This window comes from Dipodomys merriami, unplaced genomic scaffold (genome assembly GCF_024711535.1).
Source record: "Dipodomys merriami isolate MVZ:Mamm:240054 unplaced genomic scaffold, mDipMer1.0.p SCAF_692, whole genome shotgun sequence".
Lineage (NCBI taxonomy): Eukaryota > Metazoa > Chordata > Mammalia > Rodentia > Heteromyidae > Dipodomys > Dipodomys merriami.
In genome coordinates this window covers 473,003-500,971 of record NW_027206282.1, presented here as the reverse complement: position 1 = coordinate 500,971, position 27,969 = coordinate 473,003, and the positions used below count along the sequence as shown (strand labels likewise).

Below are 27,969 nucleotides of genomic sequence, written 5' to 3'. Positions count from 1 at the left end.
GGCGCGCGCAGCCGCAGCTCCGCCCTGCAGACGCGGGCCCGTACACTGCGGCACGGGGCGCGTTTTCCCGCCTACGTCACCTTCCTGCGCCCCCAGACCCTGCGTCCCTGGTGAAGTCACTGCGAGTGCGTGCTTGGGCGGTCCTCTGCGCGGGACCCCCAGAGGCCTTCGAGACCCGCGCTGCTTCTCCCTCAAGCAGAGGAAACAGAGGTCGTAGGGGGCAGAGAGGCCCCGGGTGGGTGCTCGAGATACCAGAGCAGGAGCCCAGCGGCCTGTGACCCGGGCTGGGCGGCCCGCGGGGGTGCGCACTCCACTCACTGACCTGGCCTCCGAGGGCCCGAAGCCGCCTGTGGTATCCGACACGCGATCGGAGGTTGCACCGCGTTCCCACCTGCAGCCTCCCCAGGCCTCCACTTTACAGCCTAGGCCGAGTTAGAGTTGGGGGACCCCCCCTCCCAGGGCAGCGTCCAGATCCCCGAGCGCCTGCCTTAAAACCCCATCCCCAGCCTCTCCCTGCCCAGGCCTGCGGCTGTCCCGGACACAGATGCAGACGTTGGAGCCCCCGCAGCCTGCGGCTCCTCCCCTGAAGCACCCTTATCCGCGCCCTTGCTCCTTGGTGGGCTTCCTCTGTCCATGGAGAGGACGGGTGAGCGGTGCTGCCCCAGCGGCCTGGGATTGCCTTCCCTGTGCATGGACAGAGGGTGGTGGTCTGAGCTCAGCCGGATATTGAGAAGTACGAAAGGCCCAGCGCCTAGGGAAGCCACATGTAGCATGGGATGCCAGAGGCCAGAAAGCCCCTTCCCCACAAAATCTGTAGGTCCAGACTTGCCTGCACTTCTCCTGAACTGTACTTTCTGTGAGGTCAAGAAGTCTGGGTAAGGACAGAGACCTTGGCGACTTTTGCTTGGCGGGGGCGGGGACGGAGAACTACAAGTAGATACTCGATGGGGGGGGGTCTGAAGAAGCTGGTCTCCTTTTCGGCTCTTTTTATGGGGACAAATAATCTGTATCGGAAGTAAGGATAGAAGAGCACTTAGAGTCCCTAAATTTTGGCGCATTGACACTAAGTATTTTTCCATTGTGGGGGTTCTTTGGCAGGAGATGGATCCCAGTCAACAAGGGAACCTTCTGGAATCTCTGCAGTTCCATCAGAGTTTGCATGAAAGACCTGAAAAAACAAAATCTCTGTGTCTTAGACGATCTGTTGTCCTTAGTTGTCAACCTCTTTTATGAGGAACGATGTGGCTCATGGATTAATCATAACAGCCCACCATTGCAAAGCCGAAACTGTGTGTGCAGCAGGACAGGTATGACCAGTCCTGTTGGTGGCGGCATCTTGGTGCAGAGGAGCTGCTTCTTTCCAGGAAGCAGCTGGACCACAGTGCTCCCAAGGTGAGCTCTTCACTCCAGAGGGCTGAGGTTTTTGCAGCTCCCTAAGGAGGACACAGATTCCCCAAGAATGATGTAGTATGGGAATAATGGTGGGATGAAAGTGGCTTTATTCTCACCCCTGGACTTAGCCTCCTTGGAGCTTTAAGGTGTGTCTGGTTCCTTAAAAGAATCCAATGCAAGCCGGGCGCTGGTGGCTCACACCTGTAATCGTAGCTACTCAGGAGGCTGAGATCTGAGGATCGTGGTTCAAAGCCAGCCCGGGCAGGAAAGACTGTGAGACTCCTATCTCCAATAAACCACCAGAAAACCAGTGGCGCTGTAGCTCAAGTGGTAGAGCGCTCGCCTTGAGCTGAAGAGCTGAGGGACAGCGCCCAGGCCCAGAGTTCAAGTCCCATGACCAACCAAAAAAAAAAAAAAAAAGAATCCAATGCAGTTTTTTTTTTCCCCTTCACTTTGCTCCGTTTACTGGCCATATTGTAGTAACTTTGGTAGGATTAGAAGCACTTGCTGTGTCTTTGTACTCTACTTGATTGTCCTGGCTGCTTCAGGCTTCTGCCCTTAGCCTTATATAGCAAGCCTTATGTCTGTTCTAGCTCTGCATTTATAGGTGATCTAGGGATACCCATGTCCTGGTCATTGTGCAGGCAAAGAAAATGTGGAAGAATTGTCCTGTGTTTGGAGGGTCCACGTCCTTACCTTCTATTTTCAGGAGCTTTCCTTCACTCCTGCTTCCCAACTCTGCACACATCTTGGACCACTAGGCCCCATGTGTGTACTCATTATTGGGACTTGCTACCCCCTGCTTTGGGAAACAGATCACTTGTGTTGCTTAAGTTCCCATTAGTTGCCATCACTTCTAGGCAGCCATGGTATACCCTTTCCACAGACCCTGGCTTCTGCTTCACTGCATTACTGGTTACCTGCTGACCAGTTCTGGCTACCCAGCTGTAGACCATCCACCCTCTTCCCCTTTTGAATTAATTCTTTTTGCTCAGGAAATAACCAGTAAGCTTGGATTGCTTCTTGTCTGGTAACTACTGTGTAGAGTCCTCCTCTGGTGCCTGGTCTGTCCTGCCACAAGCAGTGGCAAGCTGAGTGTTCATGGGGGCTTTTTGTCTCTTGCAGGTGAAGCTATTGTGTGCCACGGGAGCTGTCTTGTTAGACAAGAACATTCTAGATGCACATCCTTGAGGTATGCTCTCTGGTCTAGTCCTTGTAGCACTGGTCCCTTGCTTCTGACATGGTCCTGTGCATGTTCCCATGGATGGATGAGTTGAGTGATGGTGTAGGGGATCTGAGGTGAGCTGAAGGTGGCACTGTGGGTCCCCAGATCCACTGCCCATCCTGCCTGGCTTGATGCCTTGTGATTCCTACCCTTTCCAACCCTGATGTTTGTCCAGTATCTTCCCAGATGACTTCAGTTTTCCTTGGCAGGGAGGTTCTGTGAGGCTCTTATAGGAAAGAAGGGACACACCTAGGGGCCTTGGCTGTGTTACATGCCACTGGCTTCAACTCCCTCCTTCTCTGCCCATGTGTGTACCTGCATTGGAAAGTGATCCTGGGCTGTCTGTGCTCTGATCATCCATGCTGCAGGGAGATGAACCCCTGAAAGCCATTTCCCGTGTTTGGAGGGTTCACACCTGTCCCTTTCAAATGCTGGCGCTTTCACACACTCCTTCCTGCTCCTGCTGCTTTTCTGCCAATACTTTTCCCTCTTGGTCATGAGGGGCAGTGATGGGAGACATTTGGGCTTGGGCTTAGTTGGGCCTCGGTTACTAGTGAGCAAAGGGTGGAGCAAGGTGTAGTATTGGTGGGAGGAGCCAGGTAATTAAACATAATGCCTAAGCACAGAGGTGGTGCCTTGCAGTCACTTTCACGGGGTTTTTAGAAGCCTTTAGGAAGTGGTGGGACTGGCAGGCCTTTGAGAGAAGACAGCATGATGGCAATAAGAAGGTCTTGGGGAACACAGCATAAGGGTCGCAGAAGTTGAGTGAACTGAAACTCCTAGAGCCAGCCAGTAAGGGCAGCATGGAGGGACCATGAGAAACACTGCTGAATACCTTCTGTAAAATTCTGAGCTGGGCGCTGTTGGCTCACACCTATAATCCTAGCTACGCAGGAAGCTGAGGTCTTAGGATCATGACTCAAATCCAGCCCAGGCAGGAAAGTCCATGAGACTCTTGTCTCTAATTAACCACCAGAAAATAGCATGTGGCAGAGCGCTTGCCTTGAGCTGAAGAGCTCAGGGATAACGCCCAGACCCAGAGTTCAAGCCCCATGACCAACAAAAGAAAAAGAAAAAAATATTCTGAGAGTACGTCCTTGGGCTGTCCATCTGCCACTGAACATCTGCTCAGTTCCCTGCAAGGAGCTGTTTTCGACTTCAAGATGGTTTCTCTGTCTCCTGTTCTGTAGGGACATTGATTATTTTCTGCTGTGAGCTTGGTACAGAAGAAACCTGGCCGCTTGTCCCTTGTCCATTGGGGACATTTTCATTGGTGTCAGCTTGAAGAAAGATGAAATGATGTTGGAGTCCCAAAGGAAGGAAGCCTCAGGGACCGAAGCTCTTGCCAGGGTCTCCTCATGGTGAGTTACTGCCAGGAGGTATTGTCATGGTCACAGATAGTGACAGGACACAAAAGGAAAATCCTGGAGACCTGCTAGCTCTGCCCCATCCCAGCAGTGCCACAAGTCTGGTCTGTAGTTTCAACAGACCCTGTTTGGTTTGGTTGGGCTTTCTTTTTTCTTTTGTTTTGCACTGTGGCCTTGTGCTTGCTAAACATATGCTCTACCACTCCAGCCCTTTATTTACTGTAGTGGGTTTTGCCTGGAATCTTCTTAGTCCTATTTTGCTCCTTGTGTGGCTGGGATTACAGGCATGGTCTACTACACCTGGCTTGTTTTTTTATTTTTTTATTTTTTTTGGGTCCGCTCATGGGGCCTGAACTCTGGGGCCTGGGCGCTGTCCCTCAGCTCTTCAGCTCAAGGCTAGTGCTCTACCACTTGAGCCACAGAGCCACTTCCGGCTTTTTTCTTTTTGCTTATGTGGTGCTGAAGAATCGAACCCAGGGCCTCAGGCATGCAAGGCAAGTGCTCTACCACTGAGCTACCTTCCCAGTCCCTGGCTTGTTTTCTTTTGAGTTGAGGTCGCCCTAATTTTTTTTTTTGCCCAGGCTGGCCTCAAATTCTTTTTTTTTTTTTTTTTTCTTTCGGTCATGGGGCTTGAACTCTGGGCCTGGGTGCTGTCCTTGAGCTCTTCAGCTGGAGTGCTCTACTTCTTGAGCCACAGCACCACTTCTGGTTTTCTGGTGGTTTATTGGAGATAAGAGTCTCACAGAATTTCCTGCCCAGGCTGGCTTTAAACTGTGATCCTCAGATCTTAGCCTCCTGAGCCACCAGCTCCCAGCCTCAAATTCTTAATGTCAAGTGATCCTACACCTCGACCTCTTAAGTGGTGGGATTACCAGCACATACCCCACCACTGTTTTGTTTTTTGTTTTGGCCAGTCCTGGGGGGGGGGGGGGGATTGAACTTAGGGCATTGTCCCTGAGCTCCTTTTGCTCAAGGCTAGCTCTACCACTTGAGCCACAGTGCTACTTCCAGCTTTTTCTGTGTATGTGGTACTGAGGAATTGAACCCAGGGCCTCAAGTGTGCTAGGTAAGCACTCTACCACTAAGCCACATTCCCAGCCCATCCACTGGCTCTTTTATAGTTTGTTATTCTTTGCCATAAAAGTCTTCTGATCCACCTCAATAAATTTTGAAATGTGTTCCATTGCTTTTTGTTGTTTTTCATTGATTGGGGTGCTTGATTACTAGTTTTTCTGTGCTTCAGGGGGGCTGGGTATGGAAGGTGGGCTCCAGGGGCCAGTCTTTCCCTTTTCATACAGGTAAGAATCCCCACAGTGAAAACTGAAGGAAAACCTGGGAAGATGAGGTGGATGTGAGATTTGAACTCAGCTTGAACAATCCCTTGTGGGTGGTAGGCAGATAAAGGCCCATAGGTTGGTTGACCTTTGTGGATTGTTTCCTCAAGCAGTGATTCCAAGGATGTGCTGTGTGTTTCTGTCTTTTGGCTAACTCTCCAAAGGGGCTGGGGTGGAACGGGCTACCAGGCTCCTGGGGTCTAGCAGGGGCACTGCTGGGGGGCTGAAGAGTCCATTCTACGATGGTGAGGTGAGTGCCTGGGGGTAAGTGAGGGAGACTGAGACTGGGATCAGACTATGAATGTCTGGATAGGACAAGACAAACAGTCCCAGGTTGTACCTGACATGGGCTCTACGCCTGTTAGTACTGCCTGCCCCCCATTCACAACTCAGTGGAGGGACAACCAATACCTGTGATGATCAGCTGATTCCTTCTTGCACTCCTCTATATGTTGAGAGCCTAAGAATGGGCTGAAGAAGAGCCGGGTGCCAGTGGCTCATGCCTATTATCCTAGCTACTCAGGAGGCTGAGATCTGAGGATCGTGGTTCAAAGCCAGCCCCGGCAGGAAAGTCTGTGAGACTTTTATCTCAAATAAAACCCACTAGAAAACCGGAAATGGCATTGTGGCTCAACCAGTAGAGCACTCGCCTTGAGCTGACGAGTGCAGGGACAGTGCCCAAGCCCAGAATTCAAGCCCCACAACCAACAAAAAAAAAAAAAAAGGGCTGAAGAAACCAACAGTGGAAGTAACAGTCTTTTTTTTTTTTTTTTGGTCCGATCGTGGGGCCTGAACTCTGTGCCTGGGCACTGTCCCTCAGCTCTTCAGCTCAAGGCTAGCACTCTACCACTTGAGCCACAGCGCCACTTCCAGCTTTTTTCTTTTTGTTTATGTGGTGCTGAGGAATCGAACCCAGGGCCTCATGCATGCAAGGCAAGTGCTCTACCACTGAGCCACCTTCCTAGCCCCCAAAGTAACAGTCTTAAGAGCTGCACCCAGGGGTACAGAGTACCGTTCCTGTCTCATGATGAGTTATTTCTAGAAAACTTACAGGTAGAGAATAATATTTCAACTTACAAACCACATTGGTGCTGTACTAGGCAGTTGTGAACAGCAGTTAGATTTACCTCAAGGCCTGAGATTTGGTCTTTTCTGAGTTTTTAGAGGGCGTGGCCATAATCAAAATTCCTCTTTTTTTTTTTTTTTTTCTTCTCTTTTTGGTGCTGACCCTGGGGTTTGAATTCGAGGACTGGGTTCTATCCTTGAGTATTTTTGCACAAGGCTAGCACTCTACCACTTTGAGCCATAGCTCCACTACTGGCTTTTTTGGTAGTTAATTGGAGATAGGAGTCTTCCTGACATTTCCTGATCAGGCTGGCTTTGAACTGTGACCGTCAGATCTCAGCCTTCTAAGTAAGTAGGCATGAGCCACTGGCACCTAGCTCAGTCTTCCCCTCACCCCAAATGCATACCACTGTGCTTGTTACTAGAGTGAGCACATGAGTTATTACAGACAAAAGACAAAGCAGCATGGTGCCTCACACCTGGAAGGTGTCAGTCAGCATTTAAGGATGGTGGTGGTCTAGACAGTGAACACCAGGAATGGCTCATGCAAGCCCCTTTGCCTCCATGGCTACTGCCATTATGGTACCAGGTGCCCTACCACGTATGCAGTCCAGAAGCTAAGTGAACTTGTAAGAACCTGTCAGTTTCTTACATGATCACTTAATTGCTTTGACCTGGACCATGTTATTTTGCCTCCCTGGGTCTCAGTTTTGGGCCTGTATAATTTGACCACAGAATAACACCTCACTTGGAATCCTAGCTACTCAGGAGGCTGAGATCTGAGGATCGTGGTTCAAACCCAGCCTAGGCAGCAAAGTCACTTATCTTCAGTGAACCACCAAAAAGCCAGTACAGCTGGGACTCAAGGATAGAGTGCCAGCCTTGAGTGAAAAAAGCACCCAGGCCCACAGTTCAAGACCTTATAACAGGGCACGCGCACGCGCACGCACACGCACACACACACAAAACAGCCCTCTAATGGCAAGGGTAAGATAAGATAATGTGTGTTGAATGTATGACACAGAACCTATCTCATGCTGAATATTCAGTAAATGTCAGCTATTTTTATCTGATGAGTGAATATAGATTAGTGGCAGTTTAAATCAAAGAACAAATGCAAAATGTCACTATGACAGCTTCATCTATGAAGGCAACATTATGTACTTTGATGGATAATCTGGTGGTGGTCATCACTACTGTCAATTAGGCTTTAATTAAATGTCACCTCCATATATACAACTACTTTATTTAATTCTTACAACAAGCCAGTGGGGTACATTTAATTATCCCCCATTTTACAAACAAGGAGACCGGTTTAGAGGAGTGAAAGGATCTGTATTACACAGGAGGAGCAGTCCAGTCGGTTCCCCACTTGCTGGTGTTTGAAGTAGGTACTTGCCAGCTGATTTCACCGGAGCATGCCCACTCTGCCAGCCACTGGCTCCCTCTGGGAAACTGGAAATAAGGCATTGACTAGCTGTTTCCAGCTGTTTGTAAGGCTATCTCTCTAGTTTCCCTAATATAAACCCTTGGTCCCATCTAGACCTTCATTTTGGACTCGTGAGCTGACATGGATGGGGACACCAGCCACCTTACAGCCAATACCTAAATAGCCTATGTTCTTCCCTCCCACTATCATGTGCAGCAGGATTAACCCCAGGACTCTGGAAGAGTATTGCAGGAGTGGTCAGAGCAGGATTACTATCTAGAAGAGCCACAACCCTACCAGGAAATCATTACCTGCCACCAGGGACTTGTGAAGTAATTGATGGAGACTACATGTGAGAATCAAGCCAGAATACAATGGGACAAGATGTAACCTGAAATAAAGCAAAATTTAGTGTTTTTCAGTTATCCGTGGTATTTTTTTAATTGCTATTATTCCAGCAGGTCATCAATATTAACAATTTGTACAGTTTTTGTTTTTAAGCAATCTCAATATGTAGCCTAGATGGTCCTGTTTCTACTTTCTGAGTGCTGAGATTACAGGTGTGTGCCACCACAGCCAGCTTAATATTAAGCATAATTAATAAAGGGATTAGGGATGTAGCTCAGTGGTAGAGCACTTGCTTAGCATGTATACAACTCTAGATTCAATCCACTGTACTGCAAAAGAAAAAAAAATCATTAGTGGCACACCAGTGGCTCACACCTGTAATCCTCAGGAGACTGAGATCTGAAGATCAAGGTTCAAAGCCAGCCCAGGGAGGAAAGTCTGTGAGACTCTTCAATTAGTTACCAAAAAGCAGGAAATGGAGCTGTGGCTCAAATTGGTAGAGGTAGCCTTAGCACAAAAGCTCAGAGATGGTGCTAAAGCCCTGAGTTTGAGCCTTGGGACCAGCACCCATGCGCACACACACACACAAATTATTGCCAGGTGCTAGTGGCTCACACCTGTAATCCTAGCTATCCAGGAGGCTAAGGTCTGAGAATTACAGTTCAAGGCCTACCCAGGCAGAAAAGTCCCCATGAGACTCTTATCCTGAATTAACCACTCAAAAACCAGAAGTAGCACTGTGGCTCAAATGGTAGAGTGCTAGCCTTGAGCAAAATAGCTCAAGGACAGTATTCAGACCCTGAGGTTCAAGCCCCACAACTGGAAAACATTGATAAAATTTTTAGCTGGGCACCAGTGGCTCATGCCTATAATCCTAGCTACTCAGGAGGCTGAGATCTGAGGATCACAGTTCAAAGCCAGCCTGGGTAGGAAAGGCTGTGAAACTTTTTTTGGGGGGGGGGTCCGGTTGTGGGGCCTGAAATCTGGGCCTGGGCGCTGTCCCTCAGCTCTTCAGCTCAAGGCTAGCGCTCTACCACTTGAGCCACAGCTCCACTTCCGGCTTTTTTCTTTCTGCTTATGTGGTGCTGAGGAATCGAACCCAGGGCCTCAGGCATACAAGGCAAGCACTCTACCACTGAGCCACCTTCCCAGCCCCCTGCTGTGAACTCTTATCTCCAATAAACCACCAGAAAACCAGAAATGGCACTGTAACTCAAGTGGGAGAGTGGTAGCTTTGAGTTGAAGAGCTGAGGGACAGCGCCCAGGCCCAGAGTTCAAGCCCCGTGACCAAAAAAAAAAAAAAAAAAAAAGAATCACACATAGTCTTTTCTATCCTGGCTGGCTTTGAACCTCAATCCTCAGATCTCAGCCTCCTGAGTATCTAGGATTACAGTCTTATGCCACCGGTGCCTGGCTACTTGGTCAGCATTTTATATCTCATTTCAACTTAGACTAGCCACACTTGAAAGTACTCAGTAGTCATTGTGCTCACCTTTATTGGACATTGTGGATATAGATTAGAAATGTTCAAGGGCAAAAAAAAAAAAAAGAAAAAAATGTTCAAGGGCAATGGAAAGAAGTGTTTCAAGGATATCTAATTGACAGGAAGGCCTTTGTAGGAGCTTACAGAAGCTGCTCCAGTCTGGACTCCCCACTCTCCAGAATCCCCCTTCTCCCTTCTTGACAGAACAAGGCCATATCTGTAGCAGATATGCCTGATGAATCCTATATCATATTTCTGAGCCTTCTGAAAGCCAGGTCACTGTTCAGCACAAGCCTCACCTACTGGTGTTGATCTTAGTGTATCCAAAGTCTCCTAGTGTTAAAAATAAAACAGCAAACACACCCTCCAAATGGGAGGTGCTGTGAATTAAACTTTTTTTTACTAAGAAGAGAATGTTTTGGGGCTGGGAACATGGCTTAGTGGTAGAGTGCTTGCCTAGCATTCATGAAGCCCTGGGTTTGATTCCTCAGTACCACATAAACAGAAAAAGTTGAAAGTGGCACTGTGGCTCAAGTGATAGAATGCTAGCCTTGAGCAAAAGCTCACGGACAGTGCCCAGGCCCATCATAGTTCAAGCCCCAGGACTGGCAAAAAAAAAATTGGGCTGGGATGGTAGCTCAGTGGTAGAGTGCTTGCCTTGCATGCATGAGGCCCTGAGTTTGATTCCTCAGCACCACATAAGCAGAAAAAGCCAGCAGTGGTGCTGTGGCTCAAGTGGTAGAGTGCTAGCCTTGAGCTGAAGAGCTGAGGGACAGCGCCCAGGTTCAGAGTTCAGGCCTCATGACTGACAAAAAAAAAAAAAATGTCTTGGGGATTCTAGGGCATGAGTAAGGGTCTAGGTTCACAGTTGGGACTCAGTGAAAAATGGTTCCCTGAAGAGTGAAGACAGATTCAGGGGTGCTTGAAGAGGTGGTGGACACCAGCTATGGCAGTCCCAGGCCATGAAAGACCCAGTGCCAATATTGTTTACAAAAAATGCAGATATCATTCCCCCTCCTTTTTTTTTTTTTTTTTTTGTCAGTTGTAGGGCTTGAATTCTGGGCCTGGGCACTGTCCCTGAGCTCTAATTGCTTGAAACTAGTGCTCTACCACTTTGAGTCACAGCTTCACTCCCTGTCTTCTGGTGGTTAATTGGAGATAAGAGTCTCATACTTTCCTTCTTTGAACCTCAATCCTCAGTTCTCAACCTTCTGAGTAGCTAGGATTATAAGTGTGAGCCACCAGCACCCGGCTTAGTATGGATATTCTTACCTGTGCAGTTCCCTAATGTTTACTCACTGCTGGATAGATCAGTGCTCCTGAAGATTTGTTGTCCATAAGTGGATGGCTGGCTCTTAGATTGGGCTGTACCTTACTAGGAAGAACTACAATTAGAAGTTTTATCCAGAGTATGTGGGGAAATATGAGCTGTTTATTCTATGGTCATGCAAAATTTACTATTTGGGAATTTGTTTTACTTAATTTATTTTTATTTTTATTTTTGCCAGTCATAGGGCCTGAACTCAGGGCCTGGGCACTGTCCCTGAGCTTCTTTTGCTCAAGGCTAGCACTCTAGCACTTGAGCCACAGCACAACTTCAGGCTTTTTTTTTTTTTTTTTTTTTTTTGGTCGGTCATGGGGCTTGAACTCTGGGCCTGGGCGCTGTCCCTCAGCTCTTCAGCTCAAGGCGAGCGCTCTACCACTTGAGCTACAGCGCCACTTCCAGTTTTCTGGTGATTTATTGGAGATAGCAGTCTCACAGTCTCTCCTGCCCGGTCTGGCTTTGAACCGCGATCCTCAGATCTCAGCCTCCTGAGTAGCTAGGATTACAGGCGTGAGCCACCAGCGCCCGGCCAACTTCAGGCTTTTTCTGTTTATGTGATATTGAGGAATTGAACCCAGCGCTTTATGCATGCTAGGCAAGCACTCTACCACTAAACCACACTCCTGGCCCCTTAATTTTATTTATTTAGTGTGAAGTTTGAACTCAGAGCTTCATGCTTGATAGGTAAATGCTCTATTAGTTGAGCCATACCTCCAACCATGGAATTTTGTTTCAGAGACAAGAGAACAACAGATTTTTTCCAACCACGTTATGGCCCCAATGGTTCCACTCGTAAAACATGATGGCTTTCACTGTTGGCTTTGCCCTTGCCTTGTGTTTGCCACCATTGGCAAGGGACACAGCAAGGGACCTGTGAGCAGAGTGTAAAGAGCAGTCACATTCACACAAGAGGCAGCTGCTGTCTTTCCTACAGCTCAAGAGCCATAAGATCATTTATGTTATGCCAATTAAAGGTGCACAGGAAGTACATTCTGGTCTTGTGGACTGAATTTGTGTGAATCTGTATGTCCTCAAATTCATTTGTTAAAATCCTACCCCCCAGTGAAATGGTATTGGGATGTGAGACTCCAAAAGGTGACTAAATGTAGATGAGTTCATGAGGGTGGAATCCAATAATGGATCTAGTATCCTTGTAAGAAAAAAGAGAGGGTCATCATGGTGACTCATGCCAGTAATCCCAGATATGAGGCAGGTGTAGGTAGGAGTATGATGGTCCACACCTGGCCTCACCAAAAGGTGCAAGACTCTACCTGAAAATAACAAGCAAGAAAGCCAAGCGCTGGTTGCTCACGACTGTAATACTAGCTACTGAGGAGGCTGAGATCTGAGGATCATGGTTCAAAGCCAGCTGGGGCAGGAAAGTCCATGAGACTCTTATCTCCAATAAACCACTCAGTACCACTTAAGCAGAAAATAAAAGCTGGAAGTGGTGCTGTGGCTCAAGTGGTAGAGTGCCAGCCTTGAGCTGAAGAACTGAGGGACAGCGCCCAGGCCCAGAGTTCAAGCCCCATGACTGACAACAACAACAACAACAACAACAAGGTCTGGAAGTGTGGCCCAAGAGGTAGGGTGCCTGCGAAGTGTGAAGCCCTTAGTTCAATGTGCAATTTCATGATAGAAAAGGGAGAGGAAGAAGGTGGGGAGGGAGAGAGAAAATGAGAGCACAAGAGAGAGAGAAAGAGAGACAGTGAGAGAAAGAGAAGACTCAGCAGGACACAGTAGGAAGGCAAGCTGAGAATAAGACCCTCACTAGCAATCAGCCAACACCTTGAACTTGGGCCTTTAGCCTCAGAACTGAGGGGAATGAATGTCTATTGTTGCAGCTAAGCAAGCAAGAGGCCTTGGAGTTAAACCCTGGTATCAAACAAATAGGAAAACAGTACAGGGTTAGTGTACCTGCTTGAATATGTCCTAAATAAGGAGGCTCCTTTTGTTTTCTATTATTTCTTAGCACATTTCTCATGGTCTCTAGATGATTGCTGCATCTCTAGATGCTGCATTTCAAGATCCAAATCTGAAGGAGGGAAAGGTTAAGAACACAAACTTTTCCAAGGACTTCCATTTTGTTCTAAGACTCTCCTGGGACTTTGTTTTATGCCTTATTGGCAAGACTTTGTCTCCCTGTCATTTCTGCAAAGGAGCTTGAAAATAGTGGGCTTGGGTTTTTAGCCTCTGTAGTGCAGAAAGAGAAGGGAGAGGTGGTTACGACAGATAGTAATCTTTCTTGAGGTTTTCCTCGCACTATGTTTGAGTTGTATTGTTGATTCACAAAGTGTCCTGGCACATTCTTTCCTTCTTTTCCTCCTCCCTCCTTAGCTACTTTCTTGGAGGGTGGGTGTGGTCTTGAGAACACTCTCTTCCTTCTAGGAGGGTCCCAGTTGCTTTTTTCACTCCTTCTTTCAGGGTCTCTTTTGAGGGTAAGGAGTCGTATGTTTGGCTCTCTTCTGCTCTTTTCAGAACAACCGTGCCTGATCCAACCCCCTCTCTGCATATCCAAGTTTTAGGCCAGGCCCTGGGCGAATCCCACTATTCCTCCCTCTTTTTCGTCTCTCACTGCCCAGACGGTGGAGCAGTATCTCTCGAATGGGTGTTATTTTCTTCATTGAAGTTGAAATCAAATTATGGAGAGTAGTGCTGTCTGCAAGATGTTCGGTGCACTGCAGCTGCTCAAGACTTGCAACTCTTTCCTAATAATGTCTTATCTCCTTCATCCGAATCGGTTCTCTAATGACAGTCTCAGAATTCGATGTCTGACTCATCTCTTTGGTCCACCCCACTAGGCCTGGTGAGGATACCATTCATAATTAATGCTGTGTCCAATTCATCAGGCGTCAGGCAAAAGGCATTTCCAAGGAGGAAGAGGATGTGAGGAATTCCTGTAGCCTGGGTTGCAGCCTGACCCTTGCAAAGAAGCTCCTCACACCTGCTAACACAGAAACTGGAGGGTCCTCTAAGGCTAAGGCGCAGGTGGAGTTGCCTCCCGGGGCGGGGCCACCCGAACTAACCACGGGCCGACCCCTTCACACCTCCCACTCCTCAGGAGCCGGAAAGGAAGGCGGGACTACGCCTCGCGAGGACTTCTGGGATGTCTGCGCACGCGCAGCTTCCGGCTCCTCGTCTCGGGAATTATTTAACGCCATGCTTTCGGCCCCGCAGAAGTTGCCGATCAGGCGCACCGCGCACGCGCAGTGGCCTACTCGGCTGAGGAGTTATTTGACGCCGCCGACCCAAGCAGTCGGAAGTTGTCTGAGCGGAGCCCAGCCGGCCGGCCCCTACCAGCCTTCGTCGTCCCCGGGCGCCCTGAAAGAGTCGCCGACTGGTGTACGGCCTGACCTCCTGAAGACGGCCGGCCCGGGGGCGGTGAGCGCGCCAGGCCTAATGGCGTGGGTCGCGTGAAGCGGAAGGCCGAGCGAGGCCGGTGGCGGCGGCGCCCGCCCCAGCGATGCGGGCCCCGCCCGTCGTCTCAGGTAACCGGGCGGGCGTCGGGCCGCCGCGGCCAGACCCTCCCCTGTCGCGCGCTCCCCCCAGTCCGGCGCGGGACGGCTGAGGCTTCTTTCTCGCTTCGGGGTGCTGGGTGGGAGGGGTGGGGTGGGGGCTCCGGTCTTGGGAAGCGCAATCCCGGGTTTTAAGGGGTGGGGGGGAACCACAGAGTCAGGGGACAAACTCGGTCCCGGGAGCGGCCGGCTTCTGTCCGGTCTGTGTGGACCGGCTCCGGGACCCTGGCAGCTGCCCCCGGCCCGGGCAGCGCCGCCCCAGCGTGCGGCCTGGGGGAGGGGGCGGGTCTGGAGCCCGGCGAACTCGGAGGAGGGAGAAGAATGTGGTCCAGCGGCAGGGTTGGGCCGGTGGCTGCCGCCCAGCGGGGGTGATGCAGCCCATGGCAGCGACGCCGGGAGCTGGCGGCGAGTGTAAACAGCTCGAGCCTTCTTGAGCGCTTGAATTCCGCCCGGCGTCGTGCCAGGCCGTACGTTCAGCACATCTCACTTCCCAGCCACATTGGGACGTGGTAGGGTCGTTACCCCCATTTTCCCGACGAGGCAACTGAGACCCAGAGCGGCTAGGTGACTTAACGTGCCCAAGGTCACCTCCGCTGGTCATTTGAAGCCAAGCAGGCTGACAGTCGAGTCCCAAGTTCGTGAACAATTAGGTCAGTGGTTCTCCAACTTGGCTATATGGTCGAAGAACCCTCGTGCCCACCAAGCACCCCAAATCAGTTAAATCAGATGTCGAGGGTTCATTTTTTTTTTTCCCTGAAGATCCTGTAGTGATTCCAAGGTGCAGCAAAATTTGAGGACCATGACATAGGTAATTCTGTATCTCAAACTCAAGTTAATGTTTCCTCCACCTTAAGTATATTAATTTTATATCAGTTAAAATATGGTGAAGTATTGGAGGCTGAATAAAATAGATTTCATATATTTGTTACAACATAAGGATTGTTACTGGAAGATTTTCTTTGTTCAGTTATATACTGTGTTTAGACTGAGGCTGAGGATGTTTGTTAGAAATGCAAGTTCCGGCTGGGGCACATGCTGGTGGCTCATGCCTGTAATCTTAGCCACTCAGGAGGCTGGAATCTGAGGATGGTGGTGGTTCAAAGCCCACCCAGCAAAATTAGCCAGCAAAAAAGCTGGAAATAAAGCGGTGGCTCTAGTGGCAGAGCTCCAGCCTTGAGTGGAAAGAACTAAGGAACAGAGCTTAGATCCTAAGTTCAAGTCCCAAAACTGGCACACACTCCTACTAAAAAGCAGTTCTATCTGCTTTTCATTAGGCCCCCTGATTACTAACATTTTTTTGCTAGGCTGTTAGGTGGGAAGTAACTTTCTCTATAAGAGCTCTGAGTCACTTGGGCCTTTAAAAATGCAAACATCTCGTGCAAAACTATTGGTTTACAAATTTCCTAAATATACCTTACTAATGGCTGTGGCATCTCAACCTCTGTGCAAATTTTGCTTGTGCTGTTCTTCCAGCTAGACATTCCTCCATCTAGCCTGACTTCTGTCTCTTAGGCACATATAGGTATCCTTCTTGTGTCCCACTGCCTTTCAACATTCCTTTCAAGATAACTGTCCTGGACCTAGCTTACTTTCATTTTTTTCCCTATCCTTCTTTAGCATCTCCATAATGTAACTTACTAGTTATTTTTCTGTGTTATAGTTGTCCCTTCTCCAAGACTGTGAGTAGTTTGAGGGCGGGGACCTTGTTTACTTGATCTCTGTAATTCTTCCCAGGGCTTAAATACAATGTTTGAGTTCATTTTCTGTGAGATAGCTTTCATGCTGTAAGCAGATTCTTCACCATTTCCATTTTTGTAGAAGGTGTTTGGTAGTTGTTTGTATATGGAGTTTTGTTATTTTTTTCCCCCTAGGGAATACAGTAATTAGGCTGCTTTATATTATTCAAGAATTGATCAAACATTTGAATTCTTACTAGTAGCAAGGCATTATGTAGGATTGTACATGTGCAACCAATAGTGTGGTTGATTTTTAATGGCTGATTTTATCACAGTCAGATAATTCATAATGCAAGTCTTAGACTTGTATATGTATTTCTGTTCCTCTAAAAGAAATATTTACTTGGCGTCCTCTATTTGCTGCTGCCTTCGTGTTGGTAAGTAGAAGTAGATGGAATTGCTCTTGGTTGTAGTTTATACTATTTACTAGGAGAGATAATATAGTACTTAATGAAAAGTAAAACCTTGATATCAGAGGAATTGAAAAACCTAGTATAAATTTATTGCAGAGTATCTAAACTGCTATTGCTGCACATATTTACAAGTTTTAAAGGAAGGCAGGCCAGCAATTCAGATGCATTTTTTTGGGTCTTAAGACCATGTAAGATTTATGAAAGTATGTAGCTAAATGTTGTAGGAAGGTCATTGTATAGAGAATTTTGGATAATACCTGGGGCTTGAACTCTGGGCCTGAGCTCTCTCTCTGAGTCTCTCTGTGCTCAAGACTAGCACTCTTAGCACTTGAGCCAGTGTCACTTCCGGCTTTTTCTGTTTATGTGGAACTGAGGAATTGAACCCAGGGCTTCATGTATGCTAGGCAGCACTCTTATCACTAAGCCACATTCCCAGCCCTAATAAAGGTTTGTTATATCAGTTAAAATATGAAGTATGGAGGCTGAATAAAATAGACATTTCATATATTTGTTACAACATAAGGATTGTTACTAAGCAGGGCACCGGTGCTTCATGCCTGTAATCCTAGCTACTCAGGAGGCTGAGATCTGAGGATCTCTGTTCAAAGCCAGACCAGGCGGGAAAGTTTGTGAGACTCTTATCTCCAATAAACCACTAGAAAACCGGAAGTGGCGCTGTGGCTTAAGCAGTGGAGTGCTCGCCTTGAGCTGAAGAGCACAAGGACAGCACCCAAAGCCCATAGTTCAAGCCCCATGACCGGAAAAAAAAAAAAAAAAAAAGGATTGTTACTGGAAGATTTTCTTGTTTTTAGGCTGAGGCTAAGAAAGAAGCTGATGGGACAATTCATGTTAAATTTAGATGCTCTTGTTTGTGATCAGATATGAGCAGAGTATCCAGTTCTGTCCTGAACAAATAGAAGAAACTCAATCTTTGAGTCTCTACTTGACTTGCAAAGTAAGGGTAAAAATTTCCTGTGCTTACTTCACAACTAAAAGTGACTTGAATCAGAATTGCTTGTGACTTGGGAATGAATGCTGCTCCTTTTGAGGTGCCCATCAGTGTTAGCAGTTATGTTTCCTGGTATGTGCAAAGGCATTTTGGATAGAATATGTGATTTCCTTCGGTGCAAGCAGTTAAGGTTTTAGAGTTAGATCTATGGAGTTTAATTCTAACTTTATTATTATTTTATAATAATCATGGGGCTTGAACTGAAGGTCTTGTATACTGCTTAGCTTTTTCGCTCAAAGCTGGCACTCAACCATTTGAGCCATACCTCTACTTCCAGCTCTTTACATTGGTTAATTGGAGATAAAAGTCTTATAGACTTTACTGCTTGGGCTGGCTTCAAACTGCAATCTTCAGATTTCAGCCTTCTGAGTATAGGATTATAGGCATGAATGCCTGGCTGAGGATGGAAGGAGGATCCTGAGTTCAAGCCCCAGTATGTCCCCCCTCCCTTAAAAGAAAAAAACAAAAAACCCCAGCAATCTGTAATCAGGATTATAATAAAAATGAAAGCTTAATATCTAAAGCACTTCAGTGAAACAGATTTCTTGTAATTGTGGAACTATTGAGTCCTGTAGTCATTAGCTACGTTGGGACTATTGAGTATTTGACATGTGACTAGTACAACTAAGAAACTGAATAGTCAATTTAACTTAAATCTATATAGTTACTTATGTGGATTGATCAGAGCAAGTCTGAGGCATAAGGATGATTGGTGGGGCATTAAAATTTTTAGGCAAGGTATTCAGATTCTCTTTGGATAGCCTAGCAAAGCCATCTGTTTCCATCTTTTGGGAGAAATGAAAGTAGAACCTGTTTTTGTCTTTTCTTCTGTAATTCAGGTGTTTGATAGCATCCATAGTCTAAATCTGGTACAGAGGTGAATACATTCCTCTTTAAAAATGCCACCTTGATTGATATCTACTTTGTGGAGGTAGTAAACTGTAGTCTTTTTGCCTTTATTAGTCATGAATTTATAAGGATGAACCTGAGTGTACCTGTGCCTTAATATCTAGCACAGTTCATTTATTTTCTTAGTGTATGGGCACTCTGTAGCCTATTTTTCCCAAAAGATGCTTTATAGTCTGTTTTTTGTTGTTGTTGTTGGTCATGGGGCTTGCATTCTGGGCCTGGGCGCTGTCCCTCAGTTCTTAAGCTCAAGGCTAGTACTGTACTACTTGAGCCACAGCACCATTTCTGGCTTTCTGAGTGGTTTATTGGAGATAAGAATCTAATGGCCTTTAATGGCCTTTCCTGCCCAGGCTGGCTTTGAACCTCCATCCTCAGATCTCAGCCTCCTGAGTAGCTAGGATTACAGCCACTGCCGCTTGGCTTATTTGTATGTTTTGAAATATGTTGACTAGGTTGCTTTATTTGACCTTCTCTCAAGTCACTTTAGATAGGCACTGTAGGTGTTCTCCTTGCTTTACAGATGAGGAAACTAGAAAAAGAAATTCCATATGATTTGTTCAAGGTCATAGAAGGCAAAAGAAGAAACACTGGACTTCAAGGCAAGAAGTAGAGTTTCTTATTCTAGCTCTTCTATTACTTGATGTGACCCTGGACAAGTCATAGCCTTACTTTGTATCCTTAAATGATTAGGTAGTGATGTCTGTCTTATTTACCTTCTAGGCTAGTTATTAGAATAAAAGTACATGGAAGTTCTTTGAAATGGCCAATTATACAAAGGCTCATCATAATTCTCATCATTATCCTCATCATTATCATCATCATTATTATTTTGTAGGTCCTGGGACTTGAAGGGCTTGGGTGCTGTCCTTGAGCTTCTTTTGCTCAAGGCTAGTGTTCTACACTTCCAGCTTTTTCTGAGTAGTTTATTGGAGATAAGAATGTTGTGGACTTTCCTGCCTGGGCTGGCTTCAAACTGCAAACTTCAGATCTCAGCCCTCTCTAGTAACTATGATTATAGGCATGAGCCATCAGTGCCTGGCTCAAAAGTACATTAATAATTTTTCTCTTACGCTGCTTCATAGCTCATAACGTCAATTGTCATATTAAATTCTTTTGTATGATATCTTAATGATTCTTCTCTCTTCCTTTCTTGAACCCTTCTCTTGGGCAGCCACTGTGTCCTATAAATATCTACACATCTAAATCCTAGGATAGATCTGACATATAGCCAGAAGGTGGTTAGTTTTTGTTTAATGACATAACTTTTATCTTGATTTATTTCACAGGCCTTAAAAAAATTGTTCCCTGTAACTTGAAGCTCCTTTGGAACAAGATATTTATTTACCATCATATTATCTACTTGGTTCATAGAAGGCATGCAATAAGTACTCCTTAAATCAATTAATGTCAGGCTGTGGTCTTGGTGTGTCTACCATTGCCACTATGTTGGCTAGTTTGGTGATTTATTATTTAGACTAAACTTGCATGCTACTCTAGGGTGCTCACAAGCTGTAAGCCTTTACCCAGCACATAGTTACTTGATGAGAACTCAGAGACAATACCCAGGAACTGGGTACCTGTGGCATTGGAAAGGAAATTAAGTATCTGCAGGGACACTCCTTTGCCACTCACTTACTTCTGTAGAATTGAAGGCAGAGACATGTGCTAGTAGCTCAGTTTGTGGGCACAGACAATTTATGAGCAGGGGTTTATCACCTCACTTCAATTATGTCTTCATAGCTCACTGCAGTCGCCATCTCTGTCCTTCTCATTACAACATTGGGGTTTGCTTTCTGCAGTCCCTTTAGTCTATCTTGGATATTTCCATTAAGTTACTTTAAAAGGAATTAATTTTGTTGTTGTTGGTTGTGAGGCTCGAACTCTGAGCTTGGGCGCTGTCCCTGAGCTTTTCAACTCAAGGCTAGCACTCTACCACTTGAGCCACAATGCCACTTCCAGTTTTCTGTGGAGGTAAGAGTCTCATGGACTTTTCTGCCTGGGCTGGCTTTGAATTGTGATCCTCAGATCTCAGCCTCCTGAGTAGCTGGGATTATAGGTGTGAGCGCCACTGGCGTCCAGCTTAGGAATAAATTTTTGTTGTAGCATTCCTCTGACAAAGTAAAACTTTCATTCTTTGCCTCTAATTTTCTTTTTTTTCCCTATGCATTCACTGTTTTTGTTTGTTTATTTTAAGGGCTTGTGACTGATACAGTCCCTGCCTCCTTTACAAAAGCAACATGATTATGAACCAGGGCTTTCCAGTTTGCATGGGGGAGCTGACTCCCTGTTCAGCACCAGACAAGCAAACTTGGGCAATAGAAGCTTTTTGTCTCAAGCCACGGGCATTGAAAGACAAGGTGCCGGGCACTGGTGGCCCACACCTGTAATCCTAGCTACCCAGGAGGCTGAGATCTGAGGATCTCGGATCAAAGCCAGCCTGGGCAGGAAAGTCCATGAGACTCTTATCTCCAGTAAACCACTAGAAAACCGGAAATGGCACTGTAGCTCAAGCAGTAGAGCACTCGCCTTGAGCTGAAGAGTGCAGGGACAGTCCCCAAGCCCAGAGTTCAAGCCCCACGACTGACAAAAAAAAAAAAAAAAAAAAGAAAGAAAGAGAGAATGAGATCAGAAGGTCCAGTTTAAATGTACAAGGTATTGGAAGTGGTTGTGTGGCTCAAGAAGTAATGTGCCAGCTATGAACCATGCACATGTACACACACACACACACACACACACACACACACACACACACACACACACACACACACACACACACACACACACACACACACACACACACACACACACACACACACACACACACACACAGGTTGTGTGGCTCAAGAAGTAATGTGCCAGCTATGAACCATGCACATGCACACACACACACACACACACACACACACACACACACGCACGCACGCACGCACGCACCCTCCCAAGGTGCTGATGAGGAGAGTTAGGAGGGTAGAAAGATCTCCACATTCTGTTGCTCATTTTTTGTTTTTTCGCTGGTCCTGGGCTTGAACTCTAGGCCTGGTTGCTGTCCCTGAGCTCCTTTTGCAGGGCTAGTGCTCTACTACTTGAGCCACAGCTCCACTTCTGGCTTTTTCTGTGATAAATTGGAGGTAAGAGTCTCATGGACACCCTACCAAGGCTGGCTTTGAGCCACAATACTCAGATCTCAACTTCTTAAGTAGCTAGAATTACAGGTGTGAACCCAGGATGCCCAGCTGCCCCTGGCAATTACTAACATGATACTGGTACCTCCAACCATACATCTAAAAATAAATAAATAAATTCTGTACACCACTTGTAAAAGTAAATTGTAGATGGAAATAAAACTTTTTTTTTGGTTGGTTATAGGGCTTGAACTTAGGGCCTGGGTGCTGTCCGAGCTCTTTTCCTCAAGGATGTAGAGGTATAGTTCTATTTTTGTTTTCTAGTAGTTAATTGGAGATAAGAGTCTCAGGGACTTTCTGCCCGGGGTGGCTTTGAACCACGATTCTCAGATCTCAGCCTCCTGAGTAGCTGGGGATTACAGGTGTGAGCCACTGGTGCTTGGCTTTCAAATTTTATTTATTTTATTTATTTATTTTTATTAAGGCCCATCTCAACCAACAAGCCAGGTGTGGCAGTACACTTCTTTGATCTTAGCTACAAAAGATGCTAGGGGTAGGATGATTATGGTCTGGAACAAAACACAAAAAACCCTCTCTGAAAAGAACTAAAAGCAAAACAGGCATGAAGGCAGGGCTTCAGTGGCAGAATGGTTGGCTAGCAAATGGGAGGCCCTGCGTTCAAACCCGGTACTGCCAAACTACAGAAATAAATAAGAAAAACATTTACTCATTATTTTTATTTCATGACCCAGTGTTTAAGAAGTATTAGAAGAGATCTTTTAAGCTAGACTGAAAATTAGAAAGTATGAAATAAAAGTAAATAATTTGGTTGGTGAAAGAATGATGGACCAGGTGACACTGATCAAGATTCATTGTACTCATAAGTTGATGTATTGAATTGATACCCCTGTGTACAACTATTTATTTATTTATTTATTTATTTATTTATTTTTGGGGGGGTCCGGTCGTGGGGCCAGAACTCTGGGCCTGGGCGCTGTCCCTCAGCTCTTCAGCTCAAGGCTAGTGCTCTACCACTTGAGCCACAGCGCCACTTCCGGCTTTTTTCTTTTTGCTTATGTGGTGCTGAGGAATCGAACCCAGGGCCTCATAGCATGCAAGGCAAGTGCTCTACCACTGAGCCACCTTCCCAGCCCTGTGTGCAACTATTTAAAGATTATTAAATCCTTTTAATTTTATTACTTAAAAAAATTTTTTTTTCTTTTTCTTTTTTTTTTTTTTTTTTGTCGGTCGTGGGGCTTGAACTCTGGGCCTGGGCGTTGTCCCTCAGCTCTTCAGCTCAAGGCGAGCGCTCTACCACTTGAGCTACAGCGCCACTTCCGGTTTTCTGGTGGTTTATTGGAGATAGGAGTCTCACGGTCTTTCTTGCCCGGGCTGGCTTTGAACCGCGATCCTCAGATCTCAGCCTCCTGAGTAGCTAGGATTACAGGCGTGAGCCACCAGCGCCCTTATTTATTTATTTTTTTGGTCAATCATGGGGCCTGAACTCTGGGCCTAGCTGCTGTCCCTCAAGCTCCTCAGCTCAAGACTAGTGCTCTACCACTTGAACCACAGCGCCACTTCAGGCTTGTTATGCTTTTGTGGTGCTGTTTTACCGAACCCAGGGAAGGCCTCATGCATGCAAGGCAAGCACTCTACCATTGAGCCACCTTCCCAGCCCCATAAATCTTAAAAACTAAATAGCTGGATGCCTATAATCCTAGCTACTCATGAGGCTGAGATTTGAGGATCACAGTTCAAAGTCAGCTGGAACAGGAAAGTCTTTGAGACTCTAGCTTCAATTTACTACCAAAAAGCTGGAAATGGCATGGTGGCACTAAGTGGTAGAGTGCTGGCCTTGAATGTGAAAGCTCAGGGTGACAGTGCCAAAGCCCTGAGTTCAAGCCTCAAGACCAGCACATACGTACACACACACATTTTAGTTTTTGTAATTCTCCTGCCCTTTGACATACAGTTGCTCTTTTCAGTGAGCATTGTTTTTTTTTCCAGTGTTGAAGATCAAATCTAGGCAAGAAGTCTACTGTTAACCTGTACTCACAGCCCTGTAGTTTCACTTTGAGAAAAAAAAAGGACATTATTTTAATAAATTTCACTATGAGAGGAAAAAGGTGACTATTTCAGAATGTAAGAAATATGTTCATTTGCATCATCATTTCTTTCTTTGTTTTTTTTTTTTTTTTAACTGGTCCTGGGGCTTGAACTCGGGGCCTGGGCTCTGTCCATGAGCCTCTCTGTGCACTTAAGCCACACTGCTCCTTCCAGCTTTTTCTGTTTATGTGGTACTGAGGAATCAAACCCAGGGCCTCATGCATGCTAGGCAAGCACTCCATCACTAGGCCACATTCCCAGCCCCTGCATCATCATTTCTTGATGTCAAAAAAGAAAAAAAGGTAGGAAATAAAGTAAGTGCACATTCATCATTAAAGACTGGTTGAATTAATTATGCCATGTCCATGCCTTGGAATATTACAGAATCATCAAAAAGAATCTAGCTTTAGTTGGAAGAATATTCATGATGAATATTGGAATGGAAAAAAACAAGATATAGAAAAGTGTGCAGTTGGGCTGGGAAGGTGGCTCAGTGGTAGAGTACTTGCCTTGCATGCATGAGGCCCTGGGTTCGATTCCTCAGCACCACATAAGCAAAAAAGAAAAAACTGGAAGTGGCGTTGTAGCTCAAGTGGTAGAGCGCTAGCCTTGAGCTGAAGAGCTGAGGGACAGCGTCCAAGGCCCAGAGTTCAGACCCCACGACCGGACCAAAATAAAAAAAGGAAAGTGTGCAGTCTTGAGCTATGCATGATATAAAGATATACTTGAGTTAGGATAGAGTAAAATGGGGGAGGAAATTTTAAGTTGTTAACAATCTAAGGAAGTAAGTTATCTAGAAAAGAAATTACACTGAACAGAAAAGAGTGAAAAAGTATACTACAAAAAATCTCTGTAGTGTAACATTCTTGTGCATTTATATAAGAGACTAGAGAGAGAGGGAGAGAGAGTATTCTGTATGCTACCTATACACATGGGTAGAACTCACAGCTGTTGGATTCCAAGGTCCACAGTGTTAACTATGACACTAGTATGTATGTATGTATTGTGTCAAAAAAGGAAGGAAAGAGAAAACATGTGATATGGGACGAATTGTCTTCTATGGTGATGACTATCAGAGTTTTCTCTCTTTTTTGCTCTCTGGAAGTACCAGAATATTGTTTGGGGGATTCCTTATAGAACATAAGAAAACTGAGGCAATTCGGTTGTCATACACATCTACTCTCCACTGAATTGTAGATACCTTGTTAGATGGCAGTCATTGTCTCCTGTCTTTCCATTTTCAGGGCAAGATCTAGAAGAGGAGGAAATCAGATCCTCACTGGGTCTCAGACTCTAAAAGAAAATGAGTAGTTGGGATAAGATGGGAGAAGAGAAATGGAGAGGGAGAAGTCATGGATTCCTGTATATAAAAAAGAAAAAGTAAAAAACTTGGATTAAACTGTGCATGACTTGACTCATGCTAAGACATTTGATTTTTGGTCTATATGCCTAGGATTCTCAAAAGCACTATGCTTTTTTAAAAACACTAATGTTTGCCTGGGCACTGGTGGCTCACATCTGTAATCCTAGCTACTCAGGAAGCTGAGATCTAAGGATCAAATCCGGCCAGCCTGGGCAGGAAAAGTCCGTGAGACTCTTATCTCCAATTAGCCACTCAGAAAACCAGAAGTGGCACTGTGACTCAAGTGGTAGAGCTCTAGCCTTGAGCCTTGAGCTGAGGGACAGCACCCAGGTCCAGAGTTCAAGCCCCATGACCAACAAAAACAACAAAACACTAATGTTTGGTGAGCCATAATAAGGTTTTCCAGGATAAAATTAAAGAATGCTAGTCTTTTTTTTTTTTTTTTTTTTTTTTAAAGAAAAACTAGCTTTCAATATAGAACTTTTTTTCTCTTTGGCAGTACTGGGTTTTGAAATAGAGGCCTTGTGCTACAAGGCTTTTACTAAGCAGGTATTTTACCATGTGAGCCACACTTTGCATTTGAGCTTTGAGGTACTTTACATTTGAGCCCTAGAACTCTTTAAAGATTAATTGTACTATGTACAATTTGCCTAAACTGCGAGCTGGACAAACAGGTTTCAGAGCAGGGCTACAGAAGTGGAACAGGCTCCTTATTGTTGATTCTCTTTGTGAGAATGATACTTTTGATTGGAGTATTCATCTTGCATTTACAATGTTTTAGACAGCTGACGTCCTCATTTGTATGGTAAACTTCGATCTATCTGTTATTTTGTGGAAGGTCTACAGCATGGCAGAACTGGTACCTACAGTGGAAAATATATAGGTAGACAGAGGGAGTATGTGCCATAGTAAATATGAGCCTTGGAACCTAATACTTGTGGGTTCAAAATCCAGGTCTTGTAAGCTCTAAAGATTCCTATAAGAAGCAAATTTCTCTTTGTACCCTTTTTCATCGTGAATAGCATGTAGCAAGTGTGTAAGAAGTGTTTTGTTCTCTGAAGAACACTGAATCCAGGTAATCCATTATTGGAAATTTAAACTCCACTGATTCAAAAGAATGAAGTTGTCTCTAAAATTTTAAAGTCTGACTTGAGGATGTTAGTGGGAGATGGCAGGATATGTTTCTAGGGCAGAGTAAGTTCAGTACTCGAGTACTTGCTCCTCATTCATGGACACATGCTCTAAACCCTGCCAGTAGATGCCAGGATCCTTAGTTGGTACCAAATCTTGCATGCTAGAACATGTTGTCAGTCAGAACACACTTTCTGTTCGTATCTTCTACCCACCAGTTTAATACCTTGTCTGTCTTTGCTGTTCTTGGTGGCATTTGTTTTCTCTCAGAGAGTCTCACAATGTAGCCTAGGTTAGTCTTGAATGTAGTACCTTCCTGCCGTAGACTTCTGGGCACTGGGATTGCAGTCCTGGGACACCATACCTTTTCCACTGTAACTAATCACTTCTCAGTAGTCACCGTGGATGTACCTTTTGTATTTTGAGGTATGACAACAACTAGCATGAATTCCTTTTTCTTCATTATTTCATAGATAGATTTGTTCTTACCATAGCGCTTAATAACCTCAGGATTTTTTTCATTTCCTTATAAAGCTGAAAACTTTCCTCAAAGGAAGCATTTTATGACTTCTCTTTGGCGTATTTGAACAGCTAGTACTGCTACTCATGTCCTTTGGGACCATTATTAAGTAAAACTAGGGTAACTTGAACACTAACTCTACAACTCCTTGACTGACAGTAACTGAGATGCCCTCTACTTGGTCAGTGGATGGGTAGTATGTACAGCACTAGTGAACCAAAGGGATAATTCACAGCATAGGCCGGACAGCCTATGGTGGACCAAGGTTTCATTATGCTACTTTAGAATGACACATAATCTAAAACTGAGGAGTTGTTTATAACTGGAATTGTTTGTAAGTGTTTATAACAGTTGACTTTGGGTAGCTGAAGTATGGGAGGGAAACTGCAGATAGTGGGCTGCTGTATTTGGGAACTGTTGACTGAAGAATTTGTGACTGAAGAATTGATGTCTTCCCTAGGGCATGTCATACCCCTATTTGTTTTCTGTCCTGGAACCATGGAAGGTGAGGGTTCCTCATGCTTTGAAGGATCAAGCCCTGATCCCTTACTTCCCTGCACAGTGCCCTCTTTCCTAGTTTTTCCTGGGTCCTTTTGGGAAGGTGCTCAAATAGCTGCCTTTCAGGATTTGCCTTTGTACTTAATCTCCAGGTTATTTTAGAACATTACTCAAAAGTTCATTTGTATATATGTATACACACACACACACATATGCATACACACATATATTCTGTTTTCCAGCAACAATGTTTGCAGCCTTTTGGATTATTTTTAATTTTTTAAAATTTATTTTATTTTTATTTTTTGTTGGTTGTGGGGCTTGAACTCTGGGCTTGGGCTCTGTATCTAAGCTCTTCAGCTCAAGACGAGCACTCTACCTCTTAAGCCACAGCACCACTTCTGGTTTTCTAGTGGTTTATTGGAGATAAGAGTCTCATGGAGTTTTCTGCCCAGGCTGGCTTTGAACTGCGATCCACAGATCTCAGCCTCCTGAGTAGCTAGGATTACATGTGTGAGCTACTGGCATCCAGCTATTTTTATTTTTATTTATTTCTTTATTTTACTGGTCCTGGGGCTTGAACTCAGGGGCTGGATACTGTCCCTGAGCTTCTTTTTCCCAAGGCTAGTGCTCTACCACTTGAGCCACAGCACTACTTCTGGCTTTTTCTGAGTAGTTTA

The 27,969-nt window shown here is 45.6% G+C and overlaps 1 protein-coding gene, 2 long non-coding RNA genes and 2 other non-coding genes across 10 annotated transcripts in view; 4 read left to right on the top strand and 1 right to left on the bottom strand.

Moving 5' to 3' along the window:
- Nucleotides 1-241: 241 nt before the first annotated feature.
- Nucleotides 242-8,208, top strand: LOC138816368 (uncharacterized). 3 transcript variants are annotated; one of them, XR_011368639.1, is made up of 4 exons: nucleotides 242-646; nucleotides 1,099-2,584; nucleotides 3,808-3,978; nucleotides 8,029-8,208. It is a non-coding gene; the product is annotated as an uncharacterized lncRNA (long non-coding RNA). The 3 variants fall into 3 exon arrangements; XR_011368640.1 differs by lacking the exon at nucleotides 242-646 and having other exon boundaries at nucleotides 928-1,392; nucleotides 2,518-2,584; XR_011368638.1 differs by lacking the exon at nucleotides 242-646 and having other exon boundaries at nucleotides 928-2,584.
- On the top strand, nucleotides 1,986-2,114 carry LOC138816371 (small nucleolar RNA SNORA71). The gene has a single exon (XR_011368644.1). It is a non-coding gene; the product is annotated as a small nucleolar RNA SNORA71 (small nucleolar RNA).
- Nucleotides 2,931-3,064, top strand: LOC138816373 (small nucleolar RNA SNORA71). The gene has a single exon (XR_011368646.1). It is a non-coding gene; the product is annotated as a small nucleolar RNA SNORA71 (small nucleolar RNA).
- LOC138816369 (uncharacterized) lies at nucleotides 7,628-14,014 on the bottom strand. Its single transcript, XR_011368642.1, has 3 exons — nucleotides 12,885-14,014; nucleotides 8,124-8,203; nucleotides 7,628-7,838 (listed from the first exon to the last, which is right to left on the bottom strand). It is a non-coding gene; the product is annotated as an uncharacterized lncRNA (long non-coding RNA).
- Nucleotides 14,015-14,226: 212 nt separating this feature from the next.
- LOC138816364 (ral GTPase-activating protein subunit beta) overlaps nucleotides 14,227-27,969 on the top strand; it is a 92,397-nt gene continuing 78,654 nt past the window's right edge. For all 4 annotated transcript variants that reach the window (XM_070006086.1, XM_070006085.1, XM_070006084.1 and 1 more), the window contains exon 1: nucleotides 14,227-14,455. The gene's annotated coding sequence lies outside the window, so the exon portion shown is untranslated. The remainder of the gene's footprint in view (nucleotides 14,456-27,969) is intronic.